The sequence below is a fragment of the Rhinoderma darwinii genome, chromosome 10 (genome assembly GCF_050947455.1).
Source record: "Rhinoderma darwinii isolate aRhiDar2 chromosome 10, aRhiDar2.hap1, whole genome shotgun sequence".
Taxonomy (NCBI): Eukaryota; Metazoa; Chordata; class Amphibia; order Anura; family Rhinodermatidae; genus Rhinoderma; species Rhinoderma darwinii.
This window is the reverse complement of record NC_134696.1, coordinates 49,687,953-49,701,131: the sequence shown is the minus strand read 5'-3', so window position 1 is coordinate 49,701,131 and position 13,179 is coordinate 49,687,953.

Below are 13,179 nucleotides of genomic sequence, written 5' to 3'. Positions count from 1 at the left end.
TAACTGGCTGAGCTATGCTGTGACCGTGGCATTTAACTAGCTAAACGGCTAGGAACAGCGCGATCACCGTTCCTAGCCATTAGAGCAGTGTGTCAGCTGTAAAACACAGCCAACACCTGCAGTGTATAGAGCAGGCTCAGAGCGTGAGCCCGCTCCAAACATCAGCCACCCCCGCTCCGAGAAGTGCCGGCACATCATGGGTCGGGAAGGGGTTAATTAAGGAAGTGGTCTGGGGGTCTGGTGCAGCCGGGTCCCTTGACTGCCGACTATAAGACACAGGGACATTTTAGCAAGATTTATTTTTGATAAAAACTGTATCTAATAGTCCGAAAAATATGGTACTCAATTCATTCGTAAGGAGAGCGATTTCATAGCAATATTTTTGTAGTGAGTGATTAAATGTTTAGGTGCAGCCCCAGCCTAATCCTCATATAGATAACTGCGGTGTTGGGCTTATTAGTTCTTATATGGAAACTTTTGCTGTACGTCACGGGGTCGTAAAGCAACAATTTACATGTCTCAAAACACTATCCTAAAATGAGGATTAACCTCCTTGTTTTTGGGAAATGTAATTGAACTGATCATGTGTACACTTTCTGTTTAAGGAAGGCCTTGCTGTGTTTCAAAAGGTGGAACTATGCAACTTTCCGCTCACAAGGCTACAATAAAAATTCCAACCCACTGGTTAATGTCTTGAGTTTCTTCTCCCAGCTACATAATTATTTTAGATTTGATTTTAAGTTTAAGTTGATTACCATAATTATATCTAGTTTACAAATTAAGTAGAGGCGGAGGCTGAATAAATATCTGCCATTTCCTCTGGTGAAAGAAAGAGGAAGAAAGGAAGAGATAAGAAGTTTCAACTCACACAGACTATACGTTATACATATATGAGCAGTCTAGTTTTTGTTAAATAATGACACATAATTTTTTCCTGTTCACCTTATTTTTAGACTTTCTAACGACCAGATGTATTTTTATTCTGGCCTGATATGTTAAACCATAGAACTCAAACAGGGTGTACTTTTCTCATGACTGTATATATGTATATATATATATATATATATATATATATATATATATATATATATATATAATCCAAAAATCAGGCAGCACTCCAAGGTATAAGCAAAGTAGAAAAAGGTGCTTTATTGGTCCATATACACACGACGTTTCAGCTCAACACCGAAGCCTTTTTCAATAAAGCACCTTTTTCTACTTTGCTTATACCTTGGAGTGCTGCCTGATTTTTGGATTCTACTACAGCAGGTCTGTTAGCCCTGACCTGGGCAGGTCGGCAACCACCTACGATTTATAAGGCTGTGCGGCTGACATTGTACTTGGACTTTTATATATATATATATATATATATATATATATATATATATATATATATATACCCAATATAACTGAAGAGATAGAAGGTCAAATATATAAACAGATGGAGTGGGCTGCACAGGCGGGTACTATAGTGATAATTGGAGATTTTAATTTCCGGGATATTAATTGGTGTCATGGTTCGGCTTCAACTGCAAAGGGGAGACATTTCCTCAACCTGTTGCAGGAAAATTTTATGGGCCAGTTTGTGGAAGACCCGACTAGAGGTGAAGCTCTGTTGGATCTGGTCATTTCTAATAACGCAGAGCTTGTTGGGAATGTCAATGTTCGTGAAAACCTTGGTAACAGTGATCACAATATAGATACATTTTACCTATACTGTAAAAAACAAACGCAGGCTGGGAGGGCAAAAACATTTAATTTTAAGAAGGCCAATTTCCCAAGGATGAGGGCTGCAATTCAGGATATAGACTGGGAAGAACTAATGTTAAATAATGGGACAAATGATAAATGGGAGATTTTCAAATCTACTTTGGGTAAGTATAGTGCAAAATGTATTCCTACAGGTAACAAGTATAAACAAATAAAATTAATCCCCACATGGCTTACACCTTCTGTAAAAAGGGCAATACGTGCCAAAAAAAGGGCATTTAAAAAATACAAATCTGAGGGTACAGCTGTAGCCTTTGTAAAATATAAAGAGCTTAATAAAATCTGTAAAAAGATAATAAAATCAGCAAAAATACAAAATGAAAGGTAGGTGGCCAAGGATAGTAAAACAAATCCTAAAAAATTCTTCAAGCATATAAATGCAAAAAAGCCAAGGTCTGAACATGTAGGACCCTTAGATAGTGGTAATGGGGAGTTGGTCACAGGGGATCAAGAGAAGGCAGAGTTACTAAATGGGTTCTCCCGCTCTGTATATACAAGAGAAGAAAGAGCAGCTGATGTAGCGGCTGCCTGTGCTGTTAATATATCAGTTGATATACTGAATTGGATGAATGTAGAGATGGTGCAAGCTAAATTAAATAAAATAAATGTACACAAGGCCCCGGGACCAGATGGGTTACACCCCAGAGTTCTTAAGGAGCTTAGTTCAGTTATTTCTGTCCCCCTCTTCATAATATTTAGAGAGTCTCTCATGACTGGTATAGTGCCAAGGGACTGGCGCAGGGCAAATGTGGTGCCTATTTTCAAAAAGGTCTCTAGGTCTTCACCGGGTAATTATAGATCAGTAAGCTTAACATCAATTGTGGGGAAAATGTTTGAGGGGCTATTGAGGGACAATATATAGAATTATGTGACAATAAATAGTATTATAAGTGACAGCCAGCAAGGTTTTACTAAGGACAGAAGCTGTCAAACCAACCTGATTTGTTTTTATGAAGAGGTAAGCAGAAGCCTAGACAGAGGGGCCGCTGTGGATGTAGTGTTTTTGGACTTTGCAAAGGCATTTGACACTGTCCCCCATAGACGTCTAATGGGTAAATTAAGGACTATAGGTTTAGAAAGTATAGTTTGTAATTGGATTGAGAATTGGCTCAAGGACCGTATCCAGAGAGTTGTGGTCAATGATTCCTACTCTGAATGGTCCCCAGTTATTAGTGGTGTACCCCAGGGTTCAGTGCTGGGACCACTATTATTTAACGTTTTTATTAATGAAATAGAGGATGGGATTAATAGCACTATTTCTATTTTTGCAGATGACACCAAGCTATGTAATATAGTTTAGACTATGAAAGATGTTTGTGAATTGCAGGCAGATTTAAACAAACTAAGTGTTTGGGCGTCCACTTGGCAAATTAAGTTTAATGTAGATAAATGTAAAGTTATGCACCTGGGTACCAACAACCTGCATGCATCATATGTCCTAGGGGGAGCTACACTGGGGGAGTCACTTGATGAGAAGGATCTGGGTGTAATTGTAAATCATAAACTAAATAACAGCATGCAGTGTCAATCAGCTGCTTCAAAGGCCAGCAAAATATTGTCGTGTATCAAAAGAGGCATGGACTCGCGGGACAGGGATGTAATATTACCACTTTACAAAGCATTAGTGAGGCCTCATCTAGAATATGCAGTCCAGGTTTGGGCTCCAGTTCATAGAAAGGATGCCCTGGAGTTGGAAAAAATACAAAGAAGAGCAACAAAGCTAATAAGGGGCATGGAGAATCTAAGTTATGAGGAAAGATTAAAAGAACTAAACCTATTTAGCCTTGAGAAAAGACGACTAAGGGGGGACATGATTAACTTATATAAATATATGAATGGCACATACAAAAAATATGGTGAAATCCTGTTCCATGTAAAACCCCCTCAAAAAACAAGGGGGCACTCCCTCCGTCTGGAAAAAGAAAGGTTCAACCTGCAGAGGCGACAAGTCTTCTTTACTGTGTAAACGGTGAATTTATGGAATAGCCTATCGCAGGAGCTGGTCACAGCAGGGACAGTAGATGGCTTTAAAAAAGGCTTAGATAATTTCCTAGAACAAAAAAATATTAGCTCGTATGTGTAGAAATTTTTTACTTCCCCTTTCCCATCCCTTGGTTGAACTTGATGGACATGTGTCTTTTTTCAACCGTACAAACTATGTAACTATGTAACTATATATATATATATACAGTGAAGGAAATAAGTATTTGATCCCTTGCTGACTTTGTAAGTTTGCCCACTGTCAAAGTCATGAACAGTCTAGAATTTTTAGGCTAGGTTAATTTTACCAGTGAGAGATAGATTATATAAAAAAAAAACACAGAAAATCACATTGTCAAAATTATATATATTTATTTGCATTGTACACAGAGAAATAAGTATTTGATCCCCTACCAACCATTAAGAGTTCAGCCTCCTCCAGACCAGTTACACGCTCCAAATCAACTTGGTGCCTGCATTAAAGACAGCTGTCTTAAATGGTCACCTGTATAAAAGACTCCTGTCCACAGACTCAATTAATCAGTCTGACTCTAACCTCTACAACATGGGCAAGACCAAAGAGCTTTCTAAGGATGTCAGGGACAAGATCATAGACCTGCACAAGGCTGGAATGGGCTACAAAACCATAAGTAAGACGCTGGGTGAGAAGGAGACAACTGTTGGTGCAATAGTAAGAAAATGGAAGACATACAAAATGACTGTCAATCGACATCGATCTGGGGCTCCATGCAAAATCTCACCTCGTGTGGTATCCTTGATCCTGAGGAAGATGAGAGCTCAGCTGAAAACTACACGGGGGGAACTTGTTAATGATCTCAAGGCAGCTGGGACCACAGTCTCCAAGAAAACCATTGGTAACACATTACGCCGTAATGGATTCAAATCCTGCAGTTCCCGCAAGGTCCCCCTGCTCAAGAAGGCACATGTACAGGCCCGTCTGAAGTTTGCAAATGATTCTGAGAGTGATTGGGAGGAGGTGCTGTGGTCAGATGAGACTAAAATTGAGCTCTTTGGCATTAACTCAACTCGCCGTGTTTGGAGGAAGAGAAATGCTGCCTATGACCCAAAGAACACCGTCCCCACTGTCAAGCATGGAGGTGGAAACGTTATGTTTTGGGGGTGTTTCTCTGCTAAGGGCACATGACTACTTCACCGCATCAATGGGAGAATGAATGGAGCCATGTACCGTCAAATCCTGAGTGACAACCTCCTTCCCTCCACCAGGACATTAAAAATGGCTCGTGGCTGGGTCTTCCAGCACGACAATGACCCGAAACATACAGCCAAGGCAACAAAGGAGTGGCTCAAAAAGAAGCACATTAAGGTCATGGAGTGGCCTAGCCAGTCTCCAGACCTTAATCCCATCGAAAATTTATGGAGGGAGCTGAAGATCCGAGTTGCCAAGCGTCAGCCTCGAAATCTTAATGATTTACAGATGATCTGCAAGGAGGAGTGGGCCAAAATTCCATCTAACATGTGTGCAAACCTCATCATCAACTACAGAAAACGTCTGACTGCTGTGCTTGCCAACAAGGGTTTTGCCACCAAGTATTAAGTCTTGTTTGCCAAAGGGATCAAATACTTATTTCTCTTTGCACAATGCAAATAAATATATATAATTTGGACTATGTGATTTTCTGTTTTTTTTTTTAATCTAATCTATCTCTCACTGGTAAAATTAACCTAGCCTAAAAATTCTAGACTGTTCATGTCTTTGACAGTGGGCAAACTTTCAAAATCAGCAAGGGATCAAATACTTATTTCCTTCACTGTATATATATATATATATATATATATATATATATATATATATGTATATATATATACATACATATATATGGTATAACCACAATCGTAATAAAGTTAACATATAATTTATATTACATGGCGGAAAAAATAAAAAAAAATATGAAATTTCTTTTTTTCTATCCTCTATTGCTGTTATTTATCTAATAAATAAATAAAAGTTATTAAATAAATTATATGTACCTTGAAATTGTGCCATTGAAAAATACAACTCGTTCTATAAAAACAAGCCCTCATACAGCTACATCAACGAGAAAAATAAAAAAGTAAGGGCTTTTTAAGGGCTGATTCAGACGAACGTGGCGTTTTTGCGCACGCAAAACACGCGGCATTTTGCCTGCGCAAAAGCCACTTGACAGCTCCGTGTGGCAGCATCATATGATGCGTGGCTGTGGGCTTTTCGCACAGCCGCCATCATTATGACACGCCATTTGGATGTTTGTAAACAGAAAAGCACGTGGTGCTTTTCTGTTTACATTCATCCTTTTGACAGCTGTTGCGCGAAATAGGCAGTTCGCACGGAAGTGCTTCCGTGCGGCATGCGTGGTTTTCACGCACCCATTGAGTTCAATGGGTGCGTGATGCGCGAAAAACGCCGAGATATTGAACATGTCGCGCTTTTTACACAGCGGACAAACGCTGCGCAAAAAGCACGGACTGTCTGTACTGCCCTATATACTTCTATTGGTCCATGCGAGCCGCGTGAAAACCACGCAGCCTGCACGGACGCAATTTACGTTCGTGTGAATCCGCTCTAAGTGCGGTGATGGGAAAAAAAATGCACAGTCCAAAATAGGCTAGTCCTTAAGTGGTTATGTTTCTTCTAAACTTGATAAAAGAGATCTAGGTAAAGACAGTCCCTAATGTTCACAATAGGACCATATTTTCTAATTACTGGGCAACAATACAGCTGTATTGGGACATTTTAAGTTTTTATTTAGAAAAATTGATTGGAAAGTGCTAGTTAAGCATTTAATAGACTATTTTTTATGATTTCTTGGCAGCATTTCTGGTAAAGATCAATTATTTTGACATGTAAGGCTTCATTCACATCTGCGTCGGGACTCCGTTTGTGGGTTCCGTCTGAGCTTCACATCAGGGGAACCCATGAACAGAATTCAAAAACAAATTGAAACCACAGGTTTCCGTTTGCATCACCATTGATTTCAATGGTGACGGATCCGCTGCAAATGGTTTCCGTTTCTCACCATTGTTTAAGGGTTCCGTGGTTTTTACGGAATAAATAGCGCAGTTGACTATGGTATTGATTCCGTCAAAATGACGGAACCCTTACACAACGTTGACAAACTGAAACCATTTGCACCGGATCCGTAACAATTAAAATCAATGGTGATGCAAACGGAAACCTGTGGTTTCAATTTGTTTCATTTTAAATTCTGTTCATGGGTTCCCCTGACTGAAAGCTCCGACGGAACCTATGAATGGAGTCCCAACACAGATGTGAACAAAGCCTTAGCAAAACCTACAATGTCTACAAAAACATACAAAAAAAGATAACAAATGATTGCAAGACAGCTGCAAATACTTTCAGATATCTACAGATATAGGAATCGAAACTTGACTTTTAATGTGTTAAATACACAGTGGATGGCTTTCAAGAAGTTATTACACTGCAGCAAGTTATCATAGACAAGATAAGGATAGCTACATCTCTACCACATTACACTGTAAGTTTGACACAAACAGTTGGCACATCCGGCGTATACAATCTATATGTTAAAATAATACTCACATATAAAGTACATAATCATAAGGAGCATGTTCAAAACAGCTGTGAGGAGCTTGGCGTCTTTAAAAATCTCCTAGAAGGAAGTAGAAATAAACAGTAATGGTTTATTCTGAGATGTATTGCTACATACTTTACATCATTTGTCTGAGGCGTAACCTAAAGCTCCGGGGGCCCCAATGCAAAATCTGTAAGAGGGCCCTTTATCTACCATTTACCATTTCTAACACTGGTGTCTTCTTAAATGGTAGAGAAGCCAGGGTGCTACCTCTGTACCCACTATAGCTAAGCCCCTGTAGACTGTTTTCAAGGATGGAAACCCTTCTGCTCCTCGGGAGGTTTCTGTTCTCCCTGAGCTCGCCTTAGGACACCTGCGTTACGATTTGACAGGTGTACCGCCAACCAGTTCTTCACACTAAATATACGGGTCATGAATGGCGCTATAATACGGCCATGTGCAAAAGGCTTTAGGCCCTGTCATTTCAAGGGATCATTTCACTGCATAGAATTTACACTATTAATTTACGCTAAAGGGTTTGGTCCAAGCCACAACTAAATAGCGCTTAGGTAAGGATGTGTCCATATTTGCCAACAGTCCAGTTATTTGCATGTCACGCGAACTAAACTGAAAAATATGCAAATTTGCATTCAAGGGGGTGTTTCTGATAAACAACGGTGGGGCCTGCAAATGTCCTGCAAGAAGTTAAGGAAAAGATTTGGAAGAGGGAGGATTTAGACATTTCCAATCGTCTGCTCTTGGAGAGATTAGAGATTTTTGAGTGGTGGGGAAAAAGAGAAGGAGCACAGGAAGGAGGAAGATGAAGAGAGGAGATGTTTGAGGCTAATATGGCGGATGTTTGGAAATTGACTTCAAGCGTCTCGAGATTTGCTCTAGATTGTTCTGTTATTTGTATGCCATATGGGAGATTTATCGGTTTTGGTGGGACGGCTTGGCTAAACTGACCAAAAGCAGCGTTCCTCCTGTGGGTTAATTAATGTTATATTGTAAAAAGTTCAAACTTTTATGGACGTGGCGATATGTACCAAATACGTTTTTATTTTTTAAATTACTTTAGGGGAAAATGGGAAAAGGGAGTATTTTAAACTTTTAATATTTTTTATTTTTATGTACTAAAAACTTTTTTACTAAAAACTTTTTTTAACAGTTTTTTTTAAACTTTTTTTTTGTTCCCCTAGGGGACTTGAACAAGTGATTGTTTGATCGCTGGTGCGATACCCTGCAACACCTATGTAAGAGCAGGGTTTAATAAGAGTAGAAAGATGGCAGACCTGGGGGTCTTCATTAGGCCCCTAAGCTGCCATGACAACCATTGACACCCTGTGATCGCATGGTGGTGGGGCCATTGAAGTGACAGAGGGTGCTCCCCCCACTTTCTAATAGCTCAGATGCCGTAGTCACTATTGACCACAGCATCTAAGTGGTTAAGTCTGCTTCATCCTCCCTCCCTACCGACTGCGACATACAATTATACCAAATGTCGGTAAGGCTTTAAATGCGAACACAAATTTATTGTGCTGTGGATGAGATTGATGACAGCACCAAAAAGACAGGGTGGGGATCTTATCCAGGTCAGGGGTTAGCTCTGGATTGTCAGATTCCTTTCAGACTGCTCACGATGACCAAATAATGCGGTTTTGTCGGGCATAAATAAAAAAGGAGTTTGCTGGCTCTTAAATGAGAGCACGTGCAAGTGTGGAGCTAACTGTATCTACCGTCACCACCAGCTGTAGAGAGGCAGCCACCCCATCTACCTCTGTTTCAAGAGGGCACATGCTGCTGGCCAGCATGGCACAGATGGTGCTGGAAAAGGGGTAAACTTCAGTGATCATAGTCGCAATGATTCAATGGCTAGGGAGGTACCCAAACAGTAAGAAGGCTGACCTTTTATTGGTAGGCTTTCGGGATAGTTTCAGGATTCCTTTTTGTCTTGGCGGATGTTTTCCAAGAACCTCTGTTTAGTAAAAGAACATCCGGAGGTGGTGGGGAAAATATTGCAGAAGTTGGTTTAGGCAAAATGTTAGGCACTTCTCCTTTAGTTTCCTAAATTGTATAAAATAAAGAATTGTGCAATACAAGTATTGCAGTGTATTGCATGTGAGATCCAATGATCACATGGTAAAGTCTCCTAGGGGGGACTAAAAAACGAAAGTAAAAAAACATTTGAATTTTTTTTCCAAAATAACTAAAAAAAAACCTTTATCAGAGCGTATCATACATGGGCCCTGTATCTAAGCCTACCATATAGTAGGTTTATATACAGGACCCCAGCAGGCAGTACTGTTACACTTACCCTCCTCTTCGGCTCCAGGTGCAGCGGATGTCCCGACATCATCCAGCGTTGTGACGTCACGCGCGGCACACAGCGTCGTGATGTCATGATGCGAGAAGACATAAGGACTTCCACTGCGCATGGGAATGAGGGTAAGTAGTGTGTTATTACTAAAGTAACAGGGTCCTGTGTATTTTATGACATAGGCCCCAGTTACTAATTTTTTAGATGCGGTGCGGGGGGCCGCAGCCCGGTCACAATTGCGACAGCTGCCTGGTCGCATCTATAGCAGCAGTTGCCCGGGCATTTGGGGCACCGGGCCAAAGATCCAGGGCTTGGTCCCCGGAGGCCCAGTGCTAGCGACGCCCCTGATTGGTCTATTTACTGTTTGTTCCAGTTGTGATTGGATAATTTTTTAGAACCGCGGTGGAAGAAGTCCTTTCTGCGGAATAAACAGAATTGTTTGCCCCATATAGTTGAGCTGGGTGCTGGATCAAGTGATTTCTAGGGGAAAAGAAAAGTCGACAAGTCGCCACCCCTACGTAATAGAAAATGTATAAAATTATTTTATGAGAATATTGAGAGATCAGAAGAGACGATTGTATAATGGAGGACCGTTTTATAAGGTTTCTTTAAAGGCTATGTAAACCTTTGAATGGCATTTTTTTAAATAAAAATGTCAGTCAGGGTGATTAGTGCAACTTTCTAAATAGTTTTTATTAAAAAATATTTTTACTTTTTGAGATACAGCTGTCCTGTATTCTATGTACAGAGCAGCTGTATCTTTCGTTATGACCTAAATCCATCAGTCCCTGGACCTGACGGGTTCAGTGTCAGTGGGACCTGCGTGTCTCTGACACACAGGATTCACCTGTAATCTATCACATCTAAGTTAAGAACTTAGATGTGATGGATAACAGGCGAACCCGCTGTCACTGAACCCGTCAGTCCCGCGGTCCTGACGGGAACAGGATTTAGTGAATGATACAGCTGTTCTGTATAGAGAATACAGAGCAGCCGTATCTCAAAAAGTAACAATAAATTTTAATGCATTGTGTGTAATCAGAGGGTCATCACTGGGTTTATCTGTCATTTATTGATTTGGTTTATTGTTTACCACTTGTTAAGCCACTACAGCTGGTTATGGTTTTGCAGTCAGTGGTTGAATGATACATGTGCACTTATGTATGTGTGCTTATGAATTTTGCGTCAATGCAGCTGGTTAAAATGTTTGCGGCTACTTGTTGATGGGTACATGTTCGCTTATATATAGATGTGTTTGGAGACATATAATCAGTTACTGGATGGATTGTTTTCAAGGACTCTGCTACAGGAATTTTTAAGATGTAAAATGTATTTTTTTGTGTTTTCCTCTTAACGTTAGATCTTACAGGTTAGGTTACAGGTTAGGTTTACAAAAGAACACTTGAATAAAGGTATGACCATTAACATTTGCAATAAAGAATGTTGTAAGTTTGATTAGGTGTGTGGTTCGAAGTAGGTCCCCTAGTTCTGCACTTGACATGCCATGCACCTTGTGTACCAACCTGGTTTTAGAGTATTAAAGGGTTTATTTGAGGACCGAAAAACATTAGCAGTGTACTCACTGTAGTATGTGAGTACATTCACTAATATACATTCCGGTCCCCCGCCACGCTGATTTTGAGATTTTCATAGATTTTTATAGCGCTGCCGAGGGATCGGAAGTCTAGTTGCACAGTCTTCTTTCATGTCATTGGCCTCGCTGTACTCTATGTAATCAATGTACTACTGCTCCTGCTTGTACATCGGGTACAGCGGAGCCAGTGACATGACGAAGAGTTGTATCGTCATCAAAGAAGACTGTGCAAGTAGACTTCTGGTTCCCTGTCAGCGCTATAAATATCTATTAAAATTTTAGAATCAGAGCGACAGGGGACCAGAATGTATATTAGCGAGTGTACTCACATATTGCAGTAACTACACTGCCAATCATTTTTGATCCCCACATAATCGCTATAATAATCCAGGATTTTAGTACGTTATGGTGGCCTGAATGTATTGCACTATATCTCTTTGACCTTAATTTTACAGCAAGCTGGGATTAATAAGTATTTAAAAGATTCAAGGAGAAGAAGGCTGTTTGTTCCCTCTATCAAACAAGAAAAAATTTAATCGTTTAATACAACTAATATAACAAGGGGTTTCTCCAAATTCAACACAAAATGCCACTTTCAATGACTACTGTAGTTTCAGAATTAGTCCACACCTTCATGACAAGCGTCTTTAGTACGTAGTGGAGCAACTTCTTGCTGTTATGACTTACTGCAATCATTATGCATAGCCAGACAGCAGCTTCTGGCAGCGTTCTTGAGGAACCTTAGCCTATTCATCATGGGTAATGGTTTCCAGTTCTCTAAAATTCTAGGGTTTGCGTGCTGCAACCACTTTCTTCAAATCCCACCAAAGATTTTCTATGAGGTTCATGTCAGTAGACTGTGACGGCCACTCCGGAATCATCCGGAAAATGTCTCTTTGAGGTATGCTTGGGCTCATAGTCATGTTACATAGTTAGCACGGTTGAAAAAAGATACATGTCCATCAAGTTCAACCAAGGGACGGGAAAAGGGAAGAGAAAAATTTCTACACATAGGAGCTAATATTTATTTGTTCTAGGAAAACATCTAAGCCTTTTTTAAAGCCACCTACTGTCCCTCCTGTGACCAGCTCCTGCGGTCGGCTATCCCATAGTTTCACAGTTCTCACACCAAAGAAGGCTTGAACATTTTTTTCTCCAGACGGAGGGAGTGCCCCCTTATTTTCTGAGGGGTTTTTACATGGAACAGGATTTCACCATTTTTTTTGTATGTGCCATTAATATATTTACATAAGTTAGTCGTGTCCCCCCTTAGTCGTTTTTTTTCAAGGTTAAATAGGTTTAATTCTTTTAATTTTTCCTCATAACTTATATTATCCCTGCCCCTTATTAGCTTTGTTGCTTTTCTTTGTATTTTTCCCAGAATTGAACTGCATATTCTAGATGAGGCCTCACTAATGCTTTGTAAAGTGGTAATATTATATCCCTGTCCTGCGAGTCCATGCCTCTTTTAGTGCACGACAATATCTTGCTGGCCTTTGAAGCAGCTGATTGACATTGCATGCTGTTATTTAGTTTATGATCCACTAGTACACCCAGATCTTTCTCAAAAAGTGACTCCCAGAGTAGCTCCCACTAGGACATATGATGCATGCAGGTTGTTGGTACCCAGATGCATAACTTTACATTTGTCTAGATTCAATTTCATTTGCCAAGTGGACACCCAAACACTTAGTTTGTTTAAATCCGCTTGCAATTTACGAACATCTTCCACAGACTGGACATTACTGCATAGCTTGGTGTCATCTGCAAAAAAAGAAATAGAGCTATTAATCCCATCCTCTATATCATTAATAATTAAGTTGAATAATAGTGATCCCAGCACGGAACCCTGGAGTACACCACTTATAACCGGGGACCATTCAGAGTAGGAATCATTGACCACAACTCATTGGATATGGTCGTTGATGCCAATTCTCAATCCAATT